This window comes from Protopterus annectens, chromosome 1.part2 (assembly GCF_019279795.1).
Source record: "Protopterus annectens isolate FY-2018-M chromosome 1.part2, PAN1.0, whole genome shotgun sequence".
In the NCBI taxonomy this organism is placed as follows: Eukaryota; Metazoa; Chordata; order Ceratodontiformes; family Protopteridae; genus Protopterus; species Protopterus annectens.
Window position 1 is genome coordinate 878,418,253 of NC_056727.1, and position 17,226 is coordinate 878,435,478.

Consider the following 17,226-nt stretch of genomic DNA (forward strand, 5'->3'; position numbering starts at 1 on the left):
ATACAATTTGTTTAAAATAACTTTCACAGGTTTGTAATTGCAATTACAAATCATACTAATCATGAATTTATAAGGGATGTGAGGTGGCAGCAGTGATACATGATAACATTAGGAACCCCCCCAAAACAACTTTTACTGTCGCTCATTTTTAGTATCAGTGTAACACAAAGTTATATGTAAAACATTTGTACAGATTGAGTGATACGACTTTAGACAAAATGACTGAGGTCTGTAGCATGCATTTTACTGATGACTTCTCCAAGTGCCAGCAATCTGGTTAAATAATGTCATCTTTTAAACTGTGCTTGTCTGATCACCCCATCATTTTTTTTTTTTTTTTTACTGCAATGCTTTAAGGTCAACATCAAAGCAGTTCTGCAAAAGCAGCACTAACAGCAATGTTACTAACAATGCATCTGATATCAGAAATTTCAGCGTAAACACTGGTCTCCAAGAAATTTAAAATTCACAACTGGTAAAAATCATGATCTGCTTCTAGACAAATATATTCTTAAGATGAAATTCTTTTGAGACTATTTGTCTCCTGTAAGCACACTCATTAATGGAATGAGATGGAAATCACACAACGCTTAAAATGAACATTAGAAGAAAGAAGATTTAATGGAAACACTGTCTTTATGATGAACACAATGAACAGCATGTAAGGCTATGATGCACCTGTGAAGTAGAGATGCAGATGAGTTATGGAAGATCTCTTCTGAGTATACTCCTGTGCTACCTTTAGGTGCACAGCCATACTCTCAACTGTTCAACCTCTACACTTGGCTTCTAGCTTACAGTGTTTGGTACAGGAATGGAAAGAGAAGCCCAGCTCTGTGGACTACTGGCCCATGGAATTACGGCTTGGCAAGGGAAGATGGGAAATGAGTGGCTACAGCCAGGAAGAGTGTGGTGGCTTCAGCTACTGCACCTGTTTTACAGCACAGGCCAGGACCACAGAAAGCAAGTGTTAGTATAGCTCAAAAAACGAACAAAATGAGGCTCGCCACAGCACGAGATAAAGCAAAATAAACAATTTATTAACTGCAGTAACAAAAGTAAGCGCTTTCACGTTTCCCAACACTTCATCAGACTTTTACAACTGCTAACAACTCAACATACATTTAAATAGTATCATAATACATCTGCTAATTAATCAATTAATCACATCATTACAAACCCATTCTCATTTAAAAGCAACAGTCACACAATAACAACATTTCTTATAAAACTTCTAAAATACATAAACCATTATTAAATGCAGTGACATTAAAAACTATACTAAAAAACTTTCAATCCTAATGAGCATGGAGACGTGCTGCTAAGAATGGTTTTAAAGTTACTTTCTCATACAGGCCATCTACCCTATAGCTTTGTAACCTAATTATCCATCTACTTTCACGTTCCTCAGTGTAATTTTTTATATCCCCCAATCTATCTGTTACCCTAATCAATTCTAAAACGCTGAATTTGAATTTGTGTGTCATGCCTTTATCTAAAATATGTTGAGCTAAAGCATTGTGTTCATCTTCTCTATTTATTGCATAAACATCCTCTCTAACCCGTTCCCTAAGACTTCTATTGGTTTTTCCTACATAGAAACATGGGCATGTCTGGTAGACAGCTATGTATATTAAATTCCTTGACTTGCAATCAGCATAAAAATTAAATTTATACCTATAATCTGTATTTGGATGTACAATATAATCAATCCCTGACATATACGTACAATGATTACACCCTCTACAAGGTAGCGTACCCTGTCTATTTGATTTAGTGAGTGTCTTCTTATTACTATCCTCATAACATAACAACCTCTTCAGTGACTTCGTAATTTTATATGAAAAAATAGGTCTCAGAACTACTATCTCAACTATTCTCTCATCTGTAGTTAGTATCCCCCAATTCTTTTTGATTACTTCTCTAATTCCCATATTCCTATTCGAATAAGGAATTACTTATTCTGTTCTCAATCTTTCGTTGATCCTTATTAATATTCCCACTGTTGTTTCCATTCTTATATAAATATGGTTTTCCTTTCCTTATTGAATCATTCATTTGATAAACAAATTCGACTTCTTGTTTACTGTACCCTCTTGATGACAAATTTTTTGCTAACATCTCTTGCTTCATGTTGTAACATTCATCACTAGTGGTGAGGCGTGACATTCTCAAGGTCTGGCCTTTTACTATATTATGATATACATGCTGAGGATGCATACTATTTCGTTGTAAAATGTTATTCTTCCAGCATGGCTTCCTATATATCTCAGAATGTATCTCTCCATTACTCTTCAGCACCTGAACATCTAAGAATTCCATTTTCTCATAAGAATGCTTCTGTTCAAATCTTAGAAAATCTGTTGTGTCATTAATATATTCAATAAATTCATTCAATTCTGTTTCTGTGCCTTCCCATGCTAAAAACACATCATCTACAAAGCGTTTATAGAATTTTATGTGTTTATTGAATATAGTGTTTGACAAAATATAAGTGCTTTCCCAATATGTCAATACAAGGTTGGCATAAGAGTTAGCACATGGGGTGCCCATGGCAACCCTTTTTTTCTGTAAATAATAAACATTCTCATATAAAAACACGTTGTTATTTAGTACTAAATCAAGTAAAGCTAGAATCTTAATAATAGAATTCCTAGATACCTCTTTTTCAATCAAGAATAGTCTCAAAAATTCCATCCCTGTACTGTTTGGAATTGATGTGAATAAAGAAACCACATCTAAGGTGACTAATAAATCATCACATGCCCTTTTACTAAGTAAAACATATTCACCATAACTTTCAAAAAAAATCTTGTCTTTCTCTCAATATAAACCTAGTGTTACTTACAACTGGTCGAAGTTGCTTTTCAATGAATATTGAGGCTGGCTCCATGATCCAACCACCACCCGAGACTATAGGCCTCATGGGTGGGTTAATAAGGGTTTTATGCACCTTGGGAAGTCCCCTTAGGGCGAGAATAAGGGGATTTTCAACTAACAAATACTTATACAGATCACCATCAATAGTATGGCACAGAAACATATCATATAGTTCAGACTGCACATTCTTAATTCATTTGTTCAACATTACTCCATTTAATATTTGATGTGTGTCAGCTTCACCCAACAGTCATCATACTGTTTGCATACATTTCAGCATCTAAAACTACAATAGCACCACCTTTATCAGCCTGTCTAATGACTATTGCCTCATTTTCCTGTAACTTTTTAATCGATTGGAACTCATCATATGTTAAATTATAGAATTCAGACTTATTTTTCGATTTATATAATTCAAAAAAGTCACGCTCGCAGGCTTTTTCAAATGTCTCTAATAAAGGGTGTCCTTGTGGTATAAAGGTAGAAGGTTTACAAAACATATTCCTACTACCTGTAGTTGTATTACCAAACATTAGAGTTAGACCAACTTTCCGGGTAAACATTTTTATATCTAGAATGATATCAGTAATATCTGCCGACTTTGAAGGTATAAATGAAAGGCCGTAATTTAATAAAGACCTTTCATTATCAGACAAGCAATAATGTGATAAATTGACCTTATTCGAATAGGAATATGGGAATTAGCATCTCTTTTTGATTGATATGCAGATGCATTTGGTTTGAGGTCCATGTGCCCTGGAATGCATCTTCCTGCCATGTGGGCCTCCCAAGCATAATCTGATGCATCCGTTGTTAGTGTCTGCCGCGCTGGAGGTAATGTGAATGGATGTCACTTGTTTTGGTGACAAGCCTTTGCCCGCCATCGAAACTCCTGTTGCAGGCAGGGAATGAAAGTAATCATAGTTTCCAGGCTGTGGCAATGTTGAGTCCAAACTCTTTTTAGGTAAAATTGAAGTTTCCTCATATGCAGTCTTGCATATGGAATTAGTAGGATGCAGGATGCCATGAAGCCCAAAGCCTGCAGAATTTTTCTTGTAGATAACTGGGCCTTTGTTGCCAACATTTTGGAATAGGTAGTCAGTTGCCTTTGTTTGTCTGGCATGAGATAAGCCATGTGGGCAGTTGTATTTAAGCTTGCACCCAGGAATATTATCTCTTGAGAGGGTACTAGTTTTGATTTATTTTCGTTGACTGTGTACCCTAGGCATGTTAGAAGTCTTTTCACAAATGCCAGTTCCTGTAGAAGAATGTCCTTGTTCTCTGCTTGAATTAGACAGTCGTCCAAGTAAGGATATATTTGTATTCCTCTTTGTCTGCAGAATGCAATTACTGGTGCCAGGCACTTTGTAAAGACCCTGGGCGCAGTAGATAAGCCAAAGGGCAGTGCAGAGAATTCGTAATGCATTGAGCCAGCCTTGAATCTGAGGTATCTTCTGCATATTTGTCTGATTGGGACATGCAGGTATGCCTCTTTTAGGTCTAAAGTCACAAGCCAAGCGTTCTTGCCCAGCATGGGCAGAAGCTGCTGCAAAGTCAACATCTTGAATTTTGGTATATCCAGGAATGTGTTCAGAATAGATAGGTCCAGTATTGGCCTCCAGGTCTTGTCCTTTCTGGGTATCAAGAACAGTCTTGAGTAAAATCCTTGTCTCTGCTCTTGCTCTGGTACTTGTTGAATGGCCCCCATGTCCATGAGGGATGAGACTTGTTTTTGTGCCTCTGCCCATTGATTGTTTTGGCAGATCTGGCCAGCCGTTTGCCTTTGGCAGGGTATGGAAATGGAACTTGCAGCCTTGTGACACGATATTTAGAACCCAGTTGTCCTGGGTTATGATGTGCCAATTTTGAGAAAAAAGTGCTAATTTTCCCCCTAAGGATGCTGCCAGGAGATAAGTGCTTGGTGCAGGCAGGGGAAGTCATTGGGACTGTTTCCTGTATGGTTGTGATTTGTCCTCTCCAACTTTGGAGGTAGAAGCACCCCATTGCTTTGACCTGTAAGTACCTTACACCTGGGATCTGCCTCTACGGCGTCTAAATCTGCCCCTTTGAGGTCTGTTTGACACAGGAAAGGACCAATTCTTTGTTGGCCAGTGTCTACTAAACCTAGGTGGCTGTACTTGTAAAAAATCCTTGACAGTTTGCATAGATTTTGCTCTGTCCTCCATTTTCTTTAACACCTCTTCTGCCTTAACACCAAACAAAGTATCATGCTGTAAAGGTGCATCTAATAATTTAACTTTGACATGATCAGGCAGATTTTGTTCCTTTAACCAAGCATGCCTCCTAATTACAGAACCCATAACTGCGGCCCAGAAGGAGGCCTCCAAAGAATCAAAACCACATTGCAAAGTATGCTTTCCAACTTGTTCAGCTGCATGCAATAAATCTTGCCTTTCCTTGTTTTCTGCACATTCAGAGTTTACCAACATTTTCTGTTTAAGCAATGCCATGACATGTTGCTGATATTTGAGCATATGAAACTTGCAGTTTAAGGCCCTTATAGCCAAGGTAGCAGATGTGTATACCTTTTTTCCCCCCATCTGTCCAGTGCCCTAGAATCCCTGTCAGAGGGGGTAGAGTTTTTTGCAGTGGGAGCCTTAACTCCCTTGGGACCCTGTGAAATAGTTTCTGGGTCTGCAGCAGGGTTTTTAAAAAGGAATTTAAGAGAGTCAGGAACCCTGTAATATCTGTCAGGCTTAACAGGAGCTGGAGGTAAGGAGTCAGGGGTAAGACTAGACTCCGAAAAAACATCATCTACAATATCCAACACACGTGGAATGGCTAGTGGCCTGTTTTGAGGTAGTAAGAGGAAATCCCTGAGCCTTTTTTTTTTTTATTCTGAAAAATCTTGGCTCTCCTAGTGGAAATGCTCCCTCATGGTATGCAAGGTTTCCCCAAAATTATAGTCCTCAGGAGGAGAAGCTGAAGGAATAGATTGTTCAGCATCAGAATCCTCATAAGGGGAACAGAATATTCCTGATCAGAAGAAATAGAAACCTGATCTGAAGATTCATAGTCGGTCTCTTGCCTAGGCCTCTTATCAGGAGGGGGATGGGAACCCCTGATCCTCTTATCAGGAGGGGGATGGGAACCCCTGATCAAGGTAATCAAGTCTTCGGCCATTTTGAGCATCTGCTTTTTGGGCATGGAGGCCTGTCCATGTGGCTCTTGAGATTGTTTCTTTGTCTTTGAAGGTGCTTTAGTCTTTGCCTTAGAAGCTGAAATCGGTTTAAGGTATAGATGTTTAGGTCTGAATACACCCTCAGAAGCCGGTGCCTGCGCAGCGGCTCCAGACCCATCTGAGGGAATAGTGTCCGAGGCTCCAATACCTTGAGTTTCCAGTGGCATAGCCGACTCCACGTGGGAGTCGGTAGCGGCTTGCGACTCTAAAGTAGCGGGTGTCAGGGGCTGCGAAAGCGCCTCACTGAGAACCGGCGACTGGCTTAGGAGAAGCTTCGTCGTTGGTTTTGGGCCTCGGTTGCCTATCTTTTTCTTTGCGTTTTTTGTGAACTCCGGTAGTCGGATGGCTGTCCGATGACATTTTGTAATTAAATCTGCAGCCAAAATAGTTTAATGCAAAATCATACCAAAGCTTAATAGTGCGTTGGTTAAATCTAGCACAAAACCGACAACTTGAAACGTCGTGGTCAGGGCCTAGGCAAGGAATAAGAATGAAAGTCCTTATGAGGTATTTGCTTTCCACAAGAAATACAATTATTAGCTTTTTCTGACATTGGTCTGGAGCAAGAAAAAAGTTTCCCAACAGGGTACTTGGCTTTAATGAAGACTTCGGATCTGAAACTCGAACACGAAAATCTCAGGAGTCGGTCAACCGGCACTTGCGAATTGCTTCTGCTTCGGGCACTGCGCGGCAAGAAAGACTAAAGAAAATGGCGTCAGCCACATCTTTTATACTCCTGACGACCTGACATCAGGGAAGGGGCGACAGCAGCCGAAGCAGGACCCAGGACTTTGGAATTCAGGCCGAATGAGGGCAACCTGCCAGCAGGATTACCCAAATGTAATGACTGCAACAGTGAAACACGAAGAACATCAGCCATAAGGGTTTACAGCTCAGACACCCGGTCTAGCAGAAGAAAGGGCCAAAAGAACAGTCTTCCAAGAATAATGCTGTAAGGAAGTTAAAGCAGCAGGCACAAAAGGAGCCCGAGTCAATTTTTCTAAAACAAAATTAAGATCCCATGAAGAAGTACAGGCTTCTTGGGATGCCTATTGTGAAGCACGCCTTTAAGAAACAGTTTGGTCTCAAATCTGGGAGGCCAAAAGGGGAGACAAAGGCAGACAATCAGAAATAGCTGACAGCCGGGCTTTAGCAGAAGAATATGCCAACCTAGCATTGAGCAATTCACACAAATAAGAGAGAACCAAGGGAACATCCACAGTTAAGTGGATCCAGGCTAGGAGACAGACACCAAATAGAAAATCTCTTCCATTTGGATACGTAAAATTTCCTAGTAGTGGGTTTCCTGTTCTCCTGCAGGACCCAAACCATGTCCTCAAAAAAAAAAAGGTGTCTGAAGGGGATCAAAATCTATCACCCAATGTCAGTTGAACAGTGGACAGGTGGGGATGGATGTGAGACCCTCGTCTTGTGTGAGTAAGTCCACCCTGTGAGGTAACTTGTGATGACTGCACTTGGCTAGATGCAGAGTAAGAGGGAACCAATGCCTTCTGGGCCAAAAATTAGTCACCAGCAATATTTTGGAGCATCCTGTTGAATCCTGAACAGGACTTTCGGAATGAGGGGGGGCATAAAGAAACATCCTCTTCCAAAAAAGACAGAGGGCGTCCATCTTCCAGGCCAGATGGCATGAGACTCTGGCGTAAAATAGAGGAAGCTGTCTGTTCACAGGGGAGGCAAAAACACATACTTGAGGAGTACTCTACTGGTGGACAATGTCCAGAAACATGTCCCTGTGAAGCATCCACTCATGGGATTATGTTATGGGCCTGCTCAGAGAATCTGCCACTATGTTCTGATCTGAGGGAATGTAAACTGCCTGAACGGTCACCTTATACTAGATAGCTAGCTGCCAAACCTGAAGGGTCAACCTGTGCAGGAGATAGGACCTTGTCCCACAAGCTTGTTGACATATCACATCACTGTGGTACTGTCTGTGAGAATCTTGAGGAGCCCAGGAAGGAAAAGAGAATGAAAAGTTTGAAGGGCCAGCAAAAGAGCTTACATCTCTTTGACACTGAATTGATCTTTCTTTTAGTGAACAGACCAAAAGCCCTGCAACTTCAGGAGGCTGAAGGAGGCCCCCCATCCCACAACCAAGACATCTAAGAAAAGTCCCTAACAGGGGAGTGGAGGTTGAAAAGGGAGCCCTGGTTTGTGGGACAACTGATTAACCCACCACCAAAATTCCAGCTTGAGACATTGAAGAAGAGGAACTACAAAATCTAAAGGATGAGAGTGCTAAAGCCAAACTGACTTTAGAAACCACTGTAGCTTTCTCAAGTGGAGCTTGGTTAGAGGAAGCATAGGAATGGTGGAAGCCATGTAACTTAGAGCTCTCAGAAATTCTCTGGCTGTGACTTAAGCCAGGGGGGAGGAATGGATTGAAATAAAGCAATGAGAATTAAGGCCTTGGGAGGAGGGAGAGATGCCAGCATTGTAACAGTCTGGATCCCACAACCCAGAAAAACATGATCCTGAAAAGGGGTCAGGAAAGACTTTTGTAAATTTAAAGTGAACCCCAGGCTTCGCAGGAAAGAAAAGGCAAAGTGTAGATGCTGAATAAGATCTCTGGAGAGGAGGCCTGAATAAGCAGGTCATCTAGGTAGTGAAAGACCTGTAACCCCCCCCCCCAGCCTGCAGAAAGCAATCAAATGAGTGAGGCATTTGGTGAAGACCTTTGGGGCAGTAGAGAGGCCAAAGGGCACAGCAGAAAACAGAAAATGCCAGGAAGAAACGGATAAATGTAAAAACTTCCTGAAAAGGGGATACATAGGAATATATAGATAAGCATCCTTGAGATCCATGGAAACTAGAAACAGCAAAGAAAACAAGGTTTGAAGGGACAGCATTCGAAAGGAAGATACCTTCAAAAAGGTTTTTATCTGAGATAGATCCAGAATAGGTATCCAGGTGCCTTCTTTCCAGGAGACCAAGAACATTCTGGAAGAAAACCCATTTTCCCCACTGAGGAACTGGAACTTCCTGAATAGCTCCTTGAGCTAACAGGCCTTGAAGCACCTCTGGAAAAAAGGGCAGCTGTTCCTGAGGAGGCTGAGGGGAAGAGATTGCCAAACCATATAATAACCCTGACGAATTACAGAAAGAATCCAGGAGTCTTGAGTGATCTGTAGCCAAATAGAAAGGAACAGAGAGAGAGAGAAAGAAAAGTGACTGAGAAGAGCAGGGCAAAAATATCACCCCTTCTACCATCCTTTTTACCTTTGTGGGGAGGGCAAGATGGTCTACGGACAAAAGCAGGCCTATCAGGGTAATTCCTCTAAAAAGTGGGCAACGAGAAACAAAAAGTGTTTCACCTCCTGTAAAGCTTTGCACTTCTCTTGCAGAGACTTAAACAACTCCACAGCAGCAGCATCACACAAATGCTTATTATCCAGAGGAGCATCCATCGGCTTAGCCTTAACATCATCAAGCAAAGGCTGAAATCAGAGCCAGGAATACCTCCTCAAAACAGATCCAAAAGCCGCAGTCCGAGATGAAGCATTAGCTGCATTTAATGGAATGGTGAGCTACTTGGGAGAATGTCCCAAGCAAAGCAAGAGCAGAGGCCTTCCCCTCAGAATCAGGGAGATCAGAAATAGTCCGATTATGCTTGAGAAAGAAGAGCCAAAACGTACCTAGTAATATGTGTCTGACGGTTAACAGCTCTAAAAGCTAGGATAGCCGAAGTATACACCTTCTTGCCCAGCCTCTCCATGGTTCTGCTATGGCAAAAAGTTAGTGAAAGGCAATAATTTGGAAGGCTTATCAGAAGTCATAGACACCACAGAGGGGTCAGCAGAGGGACACTTATAAAGAAACTTGCAGTCCTCAGGCACTTTACAAAACCTATCAGTTTTTTTGGAAACAGGGGAATGGAAGTCAGTAGCCTGAGAAGCAGAGGAAAAGGCGCCCAGCAAGGCTGCAAGAACAGCAGGAACAGCAGAGGGTCTAGGAAACTCCATTTGTAGAAGCTCACAGTACCTCTTCTGAAAATCAGACACCTGAGCATAATCTCATTTGAAAAATTCCATCATTCTGGAAACAGTATCACCAAATTAAATCTCCTCAAAATGAGAGTCAGGACTGATAGATTCTTCTTCCTCAGACCCATAGTTAAGTGGCAAAGGAATCTGGGAGGAATATGTCAGAGACTCTCTGTCAGAATCATCAGCATCCCTTCAGAAGAATCCTGCTCCCTGGGTTTCTTAAGATGGATAAAAGACTGTGTGGGGGGGGGGGGGGGCAGGAACAGAAACACACTGTGTGGGCTTGAGAGCCATAAGGGCATTAAACAGGCCTTGAGTGAAGTTCTGTCATTCACACTGAGTATCTTCTGGAGCAGGCAAAATATGTTTATTTTTTTGCTTCTTTTCAAGTGGGACGTCAGCCATGAAAAATTCTGTAAGCTCTGACGGCACTCAATGGTATTTGAAACATCTTCCCTCACTACAATTTGAGGAGCGTCCCTAAGCCCTTCAGTAATAGCCAGCTGCGGTTACCCCTGAACATCCTAAGAGGTCACCTACAAAACCGCCATGTACATGTGTGGTACCGGGTCTATGCCGGCCTCCGAAGTGGTCAAGGCAGAGGAATCAGACAAAGAAACTGGATGATCCTCTGGACTTTCACCAGTCTCAAGAGACACATCCGGTGGAGGCAGTACAGCCAAAGAATCAGACCAGACTTTCTAAGCCTTTTTTTCACAAGCAGCTGGCCCTTGGGCTGGGAAAATCCTTCCATGGTATTCTTAGCCAACAGTTCAAGTCACTAGTTCTCTAGGTAAATTGTGAGGGAAGAAAGTTGACTCCACAACGTCTTAGGGACAAAGGACTGACAAATTGTGCAAGACGTATGGTCGTGTGAAGCTCCTAAACAGAATAAACACTGCTCGTGATAATCTTTAGGGGGAATCTGTCGCCAGCACCAGCATTTCCCCTTTCTGGATGACATGAAACCCAACAAACAGAAACAAAGCAAATGTAAGATAATAAAGCCAAACACCTCAACGGGGCACTTATCTGAAAGCATTAGAAACCTGCAGACAAATGAATGTTCAGACCAATGATTGAAGATGGCGTTTGGACTGGCAGAAAGATGTTCTGAGGATCATACATCTGGATGTCACCTTTATGCCCTATGCCATGTGTGGGGAGCATGTGTGTGACGTACAGCGTACCCATTACAATCTAAAGGCTTTTGTATACTGGCCGGATGTTGGGCTGCCCTTGGCAGTGGATCCCTATAGTAAAGAACACTGTTGCAGTGATATGGAAGGGCATCAAGGGTAACCATCAGCTGTCCTGCAAATGACTGGTCCATTCATCATGAGACACAACCAATTACTTATTTTACTTACTATTTGTTTCCCAGGTGGATGAGTTGGTCAACTGACCCTTTTCATCCATAGTCTGGGTTCAAATAGCAGATAACGTACAGAATTAAGTGTTAATAACCTTGTAGAGACAGTTACAAATGCATAAAACCCAACACAATTATTGCCAGGAAGGAAAAATTTCACAGTTACATATGAAACGTACACTTAAAGAAAAACTACAGTATAAATAATTACAATGCAGCATAATAAAATAAAAATAGCACTTGTATATACATGTATATTAATTATATATAGTAAGTATATATATATATATATATATATATATATATATATATATACACACACACACACACACACACACACACACACATGCACGTGTGTGTACTTCACATACAGATACATTTTTATAGCTCAGTGTTTTACAAATCAAATGATACAACACATGAGCAGAATATTACAGTCAAATGATTTATTAACCATTACCTCTACAGTAATAACATTTGCTTTCAAAATTCAATAACTGCATTTTTTTCAAAAGGAGGCTCTATAGGGAAACACAGATATGGTTAAAAGGTGCATCTTAAAAAAAGAGAAAAACAATCCTGTACTGACTCCAGATACTGTGATACTTGACAGACACTGAAGTGCTATTGTGTAAGAACTTACCATTATAACAGATGTTCAGACAGACTACTGTTGCAGGAATCCTACTACTGGGAATTCTATACTGGAAGATCTGGAATTCCTACCCAAATTCCAGAGCTCAATATCCTTCCCCCTCTAGCCATGGAAGACACCTTCCCCTTTATGAAATCAGGACTTCTCTAGTGTAAAAGCAGCAACTTCTCACACCACATTAGAGCTTTCTTGCCTAGGGAGCCAAACCAGGAACACTGGAAGCTAAAGGTTAAGGCCCTGGAAAGAACACGTGAAGTATGCAGAAAGAGACTTTAGATCCTAATCAGACCACAGCAGACCCAAGACCATGAAAGGGGAAAATGTGAAAGGATATACTAAATAATGCACACCATACTAACCCACAACACCCAGTAGTGACAGAGGATGGTAGGAAGGAGTTACTACTGTGGCACTGATCTATTTAAAATTTACTATTATGCCAAGTTCTTATACAAATGAAAAACGTTCATCATTTAGATCACTGCTGCATTTGTCCTGATAACTTGGATGAGTCCAAGAGCTCTAACATGTAAGGGAAGTGAATGTAATGCAGTGGCTGGACTGCAGCACACACTGTAGTACAGCTGCAGAAAAACCCAGCTCTTATCCTAGAAGAAATGTCCAGCTAGTAGTGCTTTGAGAAAGTGTGAACCAATGCCCTAATACTGCCTTCCAAAATAGCCTACGTATCGTCTCTCTTTTAAGGAAGGCCACAGCTGTGGCTGTAACCCCAGCAATACTAGCTGTAGCACATTCTTTGAATTATCTACCCTAAGAGGAATAGCAGAGCATGATACACCGTGAAAGCCATTTAGGTTCACAGGTATACACTAGGCTAACCACCACTAGGACCTTTATAAACCTAACTGTAATCCAACCAAATTGTGTACCTATGTATTGTGAGCCTTTATTAGGTGAGAGTATGTTAGTCAGGAAGTTTCTAGAGGCTATGTTGGGGAGGGGTGTTAGTTTGGGCATTACTGCCTGCCTTTATCTATCAGAGACATGGGTGCCAGACCAGAGATGAATTTCCGATTTCCTATTCATTTGTCAAGGTTACACTTAAATAGGGTTAGGGATGGACTCCACTTGACATGGATGGGGAACCTGTTCCAGAGCATGGGGATATTCTGAGACACATATCTGTAAGGACAACTGACTGACATTAACTTCTGTGGCCACTTCTGACATGACAGAGGGATTCATTCACAACGATACTCCATCTTTATGAAAGATGATGCACAGAAAGTTTGCACACAAGGCTTAGAGCTCAAAAATCCTTCTAGTTGAGGTATCACTAATTAGAAAGCATCTTCCAAGAAAGATATGTTAAGTTGAAAGCAAAGCTGATTCTGAAAGAGGAAGCATAAGCTTCAGGTTGAAGTACAGGTCCTCAAGGAGGAACTGAAGGCTTGATAGTAGGTTGACGTAGAAAAGTGCCATTCTGAAAGGTTTTGTTGTCTTTGAGAGAAAATAAGAAAAAGAAAATCATCACCTAGGTGATATTTCAGTTTGGTTGTCAGGTGGAACTTAACAGAAGCTAAAGCAAGTCCCATGTCAAACATCGGAGAGAAATACTCCAAGATACTAGGAACAAACGCCATAGGAACATCTGGTTTCCTAGCAACATCCACTAAGGAAAATAAGTAGATATTTCCTGTAACAAGTCTTGTACATGTCAGGTCACTAGGCAGACCCAAGAATTTGTGCCACCATTTTTGGGAGTACAAAGAGTTCCTGGTTGTCATGGAACAGTACAGCTGTGTAAGTTAACTCACCATAAAAGCAGATGCTGCAGTAGCCATAGCTACATGGGTTATATCAAGAGGAAGCTGGTGACTTCAAAACAAAGTGGAGCTACAGGTAAGGGTTGCCACCTCTGGTATTTTTCTGGACTATATGGAAATCAGAATGATTCTCCAGGTAGTCTGGAAAGCACTGTACAAACTCTGGTATTCTGTTTAGCAGCACAAACAGAGTAGCAGAGTTAATAAAAAAAGCAACCTTGAACTGCCTTTATTCACAAAAAGTATCACTAATGCAATGCAAATGAGGATGAGATTAGATAAAAAATATATACTAAAGGAGACATTCTGCCCTAGAGACATATTGGTTTACATCATAAAACAGGAGTGAAAATGGGTGGAGTTAGGTGAAAATATGGGTGGTACAAGGGGGGCAGCTTTGATTTAGTTTTCACCAGGTGAATGGGAGCAACCCCAGCTACAGAAGCAACTGAATGGTTGGGCAAAAAGTGATGGTGCTGGGCTCTATTACAGCAGGTCGGTAACTTCTTTAAAGACAGTGGAAGATCATTAAATTCCCACTTACAAAATAATTTAATTTGGATGTTGTTTTGGAAAAGAAAACCCTTCCAAGGGACTGTCAGATGCAATACTCTCCTCAGAGTCAGAATCAAAAACATAAGGAAAGAAAACTAAGTTATCATTTTGTTGTTTACAATTTTAAACACCTCAGACAGTGCAGAAAATCATCTTCTCTTACCAGAAACACCAGAAATGTAAGGGTTAAAAGCCTGAACCAAGCCCAATAAAACACCCCTGTCCAAAGGAACTGAGACAGGTGAAGACATCTGTCTAACTTGTTGCTTCTTTTTTTGACAGGAATTTTTGAAGAGGCACACCTACTTTTGAAACATCCATACAGACAGGCATTCCGTCTGGCTAGGCAGAGATATTCCCTGCTCTTTCTGCCAAAACTAACAAGAGTAGTTCTCCTTGCCCACTACTTGCACTCCAACAGTTGTAGGGGGCATGTCTAACCCCCAGTCCAAAGTGGCTGAAGGGACTACACCAGAGGGAACCAAGAAAACTTCATGACACCCATGCAGACAGGAACTGAAAGTTCGACTGCTGAGTCCTACAACTAAGGCACTGTACGAGCACATCCACTCATGCATGAATCGTGCCATCCCACATAGAGCCAAGATGCTCTCCTCCAAAAAAAGGAAGCCAATCCGGTGGTCCCCTGCCATAAAAAAAACTTTACAACAAAAGGAAGAAACAGTTGCAGAAAAGAGGAAAATCTCAGGATGCAAAAAACTCCCTTACCAGCCTCAGTAAGAAGCTGAGATCCCTCATAAAATCCTCCAAAGCTAGTTACGAAAATAAAATTGCCAAAGATTCCAAAGCCAACCACAAGGCATCTATAACTATGTCAAGAATCTAAATGGCAATGTTCAGATCTGCTTTGAGCTACAACAGAATGGCATTAAATATACTGATCCCAAGGATATTGCCAATATCCTGGCAGATCGATTCAGTGCCAACTTCACCCCCTCTCACCCCTTAAATGGACCATCTCAATACCGGAAGACTGCCAAATTCTGGTAATAACGGCCACACAGGTAAAAAAACCACTCTCCAAAGCTAAGAATACAGCATCCATGGGACCAGATGACATCCCGGGCTGTGTACTACATGAACTACAAAATGAACTGGCACCTCACCTAAGTGTCATGTTTAATTATACCCTCACCTCAGGCTTTGTGTCCACTGAGTGGCACACAGCTACAGTTATCCCACTCCACAAAGGGAGATCCACCTTGGATCCCGGGAACTACCGCCCCATCAGTCTGACGAGCCTGATCTGCAAGGCCATGGAATGTATTATCATGGAACTTATAAACAAAGACATTGGCAACCTTAAAACACTGGACCCCACCCAGTTTGGGTTTGTGAAGGGCCGATCTTGTCTCCTGAACCTGAATGACTTCTTCAAATCAGTCTCCAGAGCTGTGGACGAGGGTAAGGCAGTCCACACAGCATATCTGGACCTCGCCAAGGCCTTTGACACCACGAATCATAAGTAAACTTACTAAGCTGGGCATTAATCCCTACGTCACTCGATGGGTTGCTTACTGACAAAACCCACACTGTAAAAGTAACCGACTTCAAATTTGGCTCCAGACAAGTGACAAGTGGAGTACCAACGGGTTCAGTCCTGGGACCTCTCTTGTTTGGCATGTACTCCTCTGAAGTACAGGCTAACACTAAGGGACTCTGGCTAACAAAGTTCGCAGATGACTTCAATCAGGGAGCCATTACTGAATCCCCAAATGATGTGGATACTCTACAAAAGGGCATTACAGAAACAGATGCTTGGTGCCAGAGCCATGGGCTCAAGCTCAATGCCAAAAAATGTATAGTTATCCCCTTTAGGAAAAAACATGTACCCATGAATTACCACATAGGTGGCAGTACACTAAACACCGAAAGTGTGATAAGGGACATAGGGGGACAGTGGTCTCACCTTCAATAACCACATCTCCACAATAGTCAGGAAATCCTTCTATGTGGCACACATCATCACGAAGGGCTTTTCATCCAGAAAAAAGGAGGTCATTGTCCCACTGTACTCATCCCTCATTAGACCCATTATAGAACACAACGCCCCACTTGGTATGTACCTCCCAAGACATCTGCAACTGGAAAGGCCGCAGAAATACTTCACTAAAAGAATCACAGGCCTAAAGCAGATGCCCTAAACTCCAGCTATACTCTGTCGCATATCATCTACTCCAAGGTGATCTCTGCTTAACATACAAAGCCACGTCAAACCCAGAGCTGCTGAACATGCTAGACTTAAAGAAATCCCACTCCCTCAGAGCCACATGCTCCAGGGATCTAAACTTTGTCATCACAATAAACAAAACATGCTGGAAAGATAGGTTATTGACCCAGAGACTCCCCAGACTCTGGAATACACTGCCCAATCATGTCAAGCAGAGCGCCTCTTTGGCCCTCTTCAAAAGGAACCTTGATGATTGGATGGGAGAAAGGAAATTCAGCCTGGGGATCATGTCAGTCGCCCTGCAAGACATGGGTCCAAGGAAGTAAATAGTGTGGGAAGAAATAGCCAGGGAATTGTTATGGCTAGGCTTGTATAGGCCCTAGGGCCGATAGCCTGGTACCAACCTATGAACCTAAAGATGATGACCCAGAATTAGCCACAGCAGAGTCACCTATCTGCAGCTGAGGCAATTCAGAAGCCTGCTAAAGTGGTAAAGGTTGCATAGAAATCTTTTTCTTTTGGGGGCAGGACTAATCAATGTGAAGCTGAAAGATAACCCCAATACTGGGAAAGC

The 17,226-nt window shown here is 41.8% G+C and overlaps 1 protein-coding gene across 9 annotated transcripts in view; it reads right to left on the reverse strand.

The window, feature by feature from the left end:
- The window catches only part of ZMYM4 (zinc finger MYM-type containing 4), a 3,261,850-nt gene that overhangs the window by 686,717 nt on the left and 2,557,907 nt on the right, over nucleotides 1–17,226 (reverse strand). The window lies entirely within an intron of this gene.